This window comes from Schistocerca piceifrons, chromosome 7 (assembly GCF_021461385.2).
Source record: "Schistocerca piceifrons isolate TAMUIC-IGC-003096 chromosome 7, iqSchPice1.1, whole genome shotgun sequence".
NCBI classification, from domain to species: domain Eukaryota; kingdom Metazoa; phylum Arthropoda; class Insecta; order Orthoptera; family Acrididae; genus Schistocerca; species Schistocerca piceifrons.
In genome coordinates this window covers 60,129,260-60,135,769 of record NC_060144.1, presented here as the reverse complement: position 1 = coordinate 60,135,769, position 6,510 = coordinate 60,129,260, and positions in this window count along the sequence as shown.

The window sequence follows — 6,510 nt, the reverse complement described above, 5'->3', positions numbered from 1 at the left end:
ATTCGTTTTGATCTGTCCCCCGTTGATTTACTGTCATTCATTTTACATCACTTTTATCACAAAATCATAGTACTATCCCTACAAATATTGTAATATCGCAAAAGGTATGCAACTGAATGGGGTCTTTTCGACAAACAGAACTCCCTATGCCGTTCTTAATTAACACATTTCGTCAGAAGCGAAAGTTGTGGTGTACCACAAGTAAATGTGGCAAAACCTTTACTGTTCATGACATATACGAGTTATCTGGTCACAATCATTAAGTAGGAGTATGACTCTAGAACGACCTAAGGTGGGCCTGCCATATAAACCCTGCAGAGCGGAAGGCAGATATTATACTGATTCTCAGGAACAATCCATAATAACTGTAAAACACAAGTCCTATAAGTTTTTGAGTATTTTTCGCTGGTTGGGACCCATATAAACTGTGGAAACGGAAGGTTTGTGCAGTCAGTGCGATAAAGTCACACAAAAGTTCAGAGAAGTCCAGTGGCAGAGGTCACTAGAAAGACGATTCCATCGCCAAGTGGTCACGTCAAGAAACTTATTACTGTATCCAACTCAAATGTCACTTACTGTCCACGATGGTGCAAATAGAGCGTATATCAAGGCATACCAACTATTTACGGTTCCGTGTACCATCTGCGAACGGTGGAAAAATGATACAGCAGATGTAATAGACAGGCAACCAGTTGCAATAAGGTGGTTTTTTGGAAACATTTATCATGGTTTAAACCCGTCTTCCTCAGAAAGACAACACACTTCACATCAACAACCAGTCAGCAAAGCTATCTCCACATGACATGTGTCGGCAACGGTCTGTACGTCCATGTGTAAACGTTAAGGTCCCTACAATCGAGGGCTTGTCGCATCAGTAAAAACAAGCTCTTATAGTAACAGACCAGTTAATAGCTACATGCCGACTCCATTAACAGGGTCTGTTATTTTAAGAGATTGGTTTTACTCATGTGACGAGCTCTTGATTTTAGGGGCCTTAACTTTCACATATGGACGTACAGACCGTTGCTGACACGTCATGTGGTCATAGCTTTACTGACTGATTGCTAATGTAAAGTTTGTTGTCCTTCTGAGGAAGATGGGTTTAAACCCGTCGAAACCATGCTAAAGGTTATTTGAAAACCACAATTTATTGCAACCGGGTGGTTGCCTATTACACCTGATGTTCAGTAACTGTAGCTATAGTGCAGTCATGTTCAAAATATTGAAAAATGATAATGTAACACAATGTCCCCGATACAGATTGTACCGGAGCCCGGACAGTAAAGATGTATGCATAAAGTTCAGTGGTTGTCAGCTTGAGAGTAATTATCCCTTAGTGGCTAAATGAAATTTTATGAGGGGTAAATACGAACTGGTCGGTTATGGTTCGATTCGTAAGCTAATTTTTTTACACTATTAGTTCTAAAGATTATAATATCTTTTACCCAAAATTTTCATATACGACAGTCTGGGTGTGCTGCAATGAGGGGGAAGCCACAGATTGTGAAATAAATGTATGAACGACGCTGTGTGACGTTCACGCGTCGTCCGCGCTAGTGAATTCACATACACGGAAATACTGTGAATATTTTTAACAGTTCGCTACAAGCTATAACGAATGATCATTCACTGATGAAGTAAGTCACATCTTGTCCTCACCTGTGTTCTAAGCTCGGTTTCAGCAAGCGAAGTAATATTTTCAATTAAAGAAATCTGAGCCAAAGAACGATTTTTTTTAAAGTTCACGAAGACAGCGCATTGGAAGCTGTTTTTGATAAAACAAAACGGCAACATTTTGGATGAAGGTAGGCGGTGAGTATCCAACGGTATTGGAAAAGCCGTAACAATACTGATTCATTTTGCCACACGTTAGAGGTGTGCAGATGTGAATTAAACTTTCGATTGATGTTCACTGGATGAGAGCACACAGAACATAAAAAAGAGAGTTAAAAAGTATCAGTAGCAACCATGTCAATGACTCATTATTCGTTGGTTTAGTAAAACATCTACAAAGCATTTAAGTTTTGTTTGAAAGTTAACTAAATATTTCTTCCGTTGTTTTAAAGATGGGAGTGTTAATTTTTCTCAAGTCTAAAGTCATATTTCACAGTTTGTTAGGGCCGATGCTGACTGACATCTAGCCTAGTTCGGTGGTAATGTTTCAAAATGGCTCTGAGCACTATGGGATTTAACTTCTGAGTTCATCAGTCCCCTAGAACGTAGAACTACTAAAACCTAACTAACCTAAGGACATCGCACACATCCATGCCCGAGGCGGGATTCGAACCTGCGACCGTAGCGGTCGCGCAGCTCCAGGCTGTAGCGCCTAGAACCGCTCGTCCACTCTGGCCGGCGCTGTGTGACGTTCAAGCGTCGTCCGCGCTGGTCAATTCACATGCACGGAAATACTGTAAATATTTTTAACAGTTCGCTATAAGCTATAACGAATGATCAGTCACTGATGAAGTAAGTCAAAATAAGTCACATCTTGTTGTCACCTGTGTTCTAAGATCGTTTTCAGCGAGCGAAGTAATATTTTCAATTAGACAAATCTGAGCCAAAGAACGATTTTTTTAAAGTTCACGAGGACTGCGCATTGGAAACTGATTCCGATAAAACACAACGGGGAACATTTCGGATGGAGGTTGGCGGTGATTATCCAACGGTATCGGAAAAGCCTTAAGAATACTGATTCATTTTGCCACACGTTAGAGGTGTGCAGGTGTGAAGTAAACTTTCGGTTGATGTTCACTGGACAAGAGCACACAGAACATAAAAAAGAGAGTCGAAAATTATCAGTACCAACCATGTCAATGTCTCATTATTTGCTGGTTTAGTAAAACATCTGCATAGCATTTAATTTTTGTTTGAAAGTTAACTAAATGTTTCTTCCGTCCGTTTAAAAATACGAGTGTTAATTTTTCTGAAGTCTAAAGTCATGTGCCACAGTTTGTTAGCGGCAATGGCTGACTGACATCTAGTCTAGTTCGGAGGTAATGGCTTCAGAATCGATGGAAGCCACTGACATACTTGAAGTGTCGTGTACATACACTGCCAATCGCTTAGGCTGCATCTTACCTTCTTCATCTTGTGTCAGGTTCCAGATGAAAAAGCTGTTGTGTCGTCACGACTGTTCCGTATTACAGCGGAGCAAATCAGTCAGCTTCAGCAGTGACTTCCCGTACAGCGAAACTTGTCTGCACGATAGCTGTTATTCGGTCCCAACGTCTGTCGGATATGTACTCCCGCTCAGTGTTCGCAAGGTAACGAGTTTATGTCTCCATCGAAGTCTTTAATGGAACGCGCTAACACACCGTTCCAACTATCCAAGTTCTGTGAAGAAACGGTAGCCAGACAATGCGGCCCACGTCTTTCCGCTGTGAACTTCGACACGAGAATGACTACCGCTTCCCCCTTCCAGCCACCCTTCTTACTCAACACGTGATCAACGGTATTTTCGGCCTGCGCTCGTGAGTGGTTGCCGTCTGTTTGAACTCGTTATCTGTCATACCTGCCCCGGGTATTCTGCTGGTCCGCACCCATGTCACAATCCGACGGGGGAATTCTAAGACAGCCCATTAGCGAATCCCGTTAGGGGTGCGTGACTCACCGACCGTCTTCAACTGGACCATCACACTTCTTTGACAGGACTGCCTCATGCAACCTTCTCCAGCCTCTTTCCCTCAGTTATGTGCTTCTCTCCTCTATTTTCACATTTCATACATTTAGACTGCTCCAGTTACAATCGTTGCGCAACAAGAGTGACATCTCTCATTTTCGAAGAATATTTGCATACATGGGCTGGTATGTTCTTACGATCTTATGTAAGTGAAATTCCTAAGGAAAAAGCCGGTATCTGTAGCCGAGGCCGATAAGGCGTACTGAGGCTCGTGCACGACTCAGAGGTACCCATTTTCAATCCTGATGCTGGAAGAAATTTTCGCCACCGATATTTGGCCGGCAAATGGAGGGAAGCGGTTGGCGTGAAGGTCCCGATCAAAGACTTTGCGCCAGACTTTCTTCAGTGTCTCATATAGTGATTTTATGTGACACCGTTGGTGGTGACCCGTCCATCGGATCGGGACGTTAACCCAGCAGTCCCCTTGGTACTGTTCTGTATATGCATCTACCTTTACGTCCATAATCTGCAGCCGCTGTCAAGCGCATGGCAGAGGTTACCTCCCCGTATTCCAATTATTAAGCCTTCTTCCCGTTCTAGTAGCTTGTGGAGTGGGGGAAAATGACTGCTTAAACGCCTCTAAGAGCGCTGTGATTTATTTAATCTTGACTTCGCGGTTCTTACGGGGAAGATACGTGGGGGCTTCTACTACATTCCTAGATAACTCACATAATGCCGGTTCTTGACATTTTAAAAGTAGGCTTTCACGGGATAATTGTCGCCTGTGTCCAGTCGAAATGTGTTTTCCACAGAAGGCAGCCACTCAAGAGCGCAGTGCAAAAATATCGTAAATTAGTTTGAACAATTAGTTCAGAAGACCACACGAAGCCTGGATGGTTGCGATAACATACTAGACCTATTCGCAACAAACAATCCTGAGCGAAGAGAGAGCGTCTTGATGGATAGAAGGACTTGGGACTACAAGGTCATTGTAGCGAAACTGAATACGTAACTTCCAAATCCAACAAAAATAAACGTAAAATACATCTTTTTAAAGTGGCAGATAAAAATTCGCTTGACGCGTCCCTAAGAGATTGTCTTCATTTCTTCCAAACTAACTGTGCATGCGTGGATCAATGTGGGTTAAATCCAAAGAAATATATGAACGGCAGTTGATTCATACCATGTAAATTAATAAGAAATGCGACACAGAACAGGTCAGAATACTGTTACAGATGCAACGAGAAAGACAGGGCGAATTTAAAATAACGCCCCCATGAATGGAAAAGTTTCACAGAAGCTCGAAATTTATAGTGCACCTCAAATGTTCAAAAATATGTGTGAAATCCTATGGGACTCAACTGCTAAGGTCATCAGTCCCTGAGCTTACACACTACTTAACCTAAATTATTCTAAGGACAAACACACACACCCATGCCCAAGGGAGGACTCGAACCTCCGCCGAGACCAGCCGCACAGTCCATGACTGCAGCGCCTAAGACCGCGCGGCTAATCCCGCGCGGCAGTGCACCTCAATGCGACATGCTTTTAATAGTTCCCACAATGAAACTCTGCTTCGAAATCAGACTGAAAATCCAAAGAAATTTTATTTGTATGTGAAGTACGTGGTGTGATAATAAAGTAACGGAAATTTTTGTTTTTCTTGAAGAATCTTTATTTATTCATCAACAGTAACTTTGTCCGTTTCAAAGTAATCTTTCTGAGATACAATACACAAGTGTCACCGGTTTTTCCAATCTTCCCGTTATGATGTTCACCTCCTATAACGACTCTGTTTTTATCTCGTCAATGGTGGTAAAAGGACGTCCTTTCATGATTCTCTTCAGTCTCGGGAACAGAAAAAAGTTGCAGAGGGCCATGTCCGACGAATACGGTGGCTGAGGTAACATAACGGTTTTGTTTTTTTGCCAAAAAATCACGAACAAGCGTTGAGGTGTGAGCGGGAACATTATCGTGATGCAGTTTCCACGAGTGGTGTTGCCACAATACTGATTGTTTTGTTCGGATTCCATCACGCAAAGGATGCATAACTTCCAGGTAGTATTTCTTATTCCTTGACAAGACAAGAGCTCATAATGCACTAACTGGTTGTAATCGAAGAAAACAACCTTCACATGTAATCGAACTTGTCAAACTTTATGCGGTCTTAGCTCTGCAGGCTGTTTTCATCGGGACGATTGGGCCTCGTTTCGACGTCATAGCCATGTACTAATGTTTCTTTAGCTGTTCTGGATCGTTGTCGACTTCATTCGGCAATTCCTGAGCGATGTCTACCCACCCGACGTCGTTTTTGATCGAAATTCAACAATTTCGGAACAAAATTTGCTGCTACACGTTTCATGCCCAAAAAATCCGAAAACATTGCTTGGCATGTGCCTAAGGATATTCCGAAATCATCAACAGCCTCTATAGTGGTGATTCAGCGATTTTCCAGAACTATTTTCTCTACTTCTTCAACATTGTCGTTAGTAACTGATGCGCTAGGTTGTTCAGGGCGTTTATCGTTTTCAACGTCTTGTCGGCTCTCTTTGCAACGTTTATACCATTCGTAAACTCCTTTCTTACTCGTAGTAGATTAAACTCCTGTCTTACTCATGATTCGTCAAAAGCCACCGTCACTATCGACATTCCAAATTTGCTTCTGGACTTTATTCCATTTTTAAAGCAAAATTTAATGCAAGTTTTTTGATCCATCTTTGTCAAAAGCAAAAATTCGCTGAACACCCGAAAACACGTAAAGCCTTTTCCATTGTCAACAAACTAAATATTAAATCAGCTGAAAATGTAAACATACATCACGAATGAGATTTTCACTCTGCAGCGGAGTGTGCGCTGATATGAAACTTCCTGGCAGATTAAAACTGTGTGCC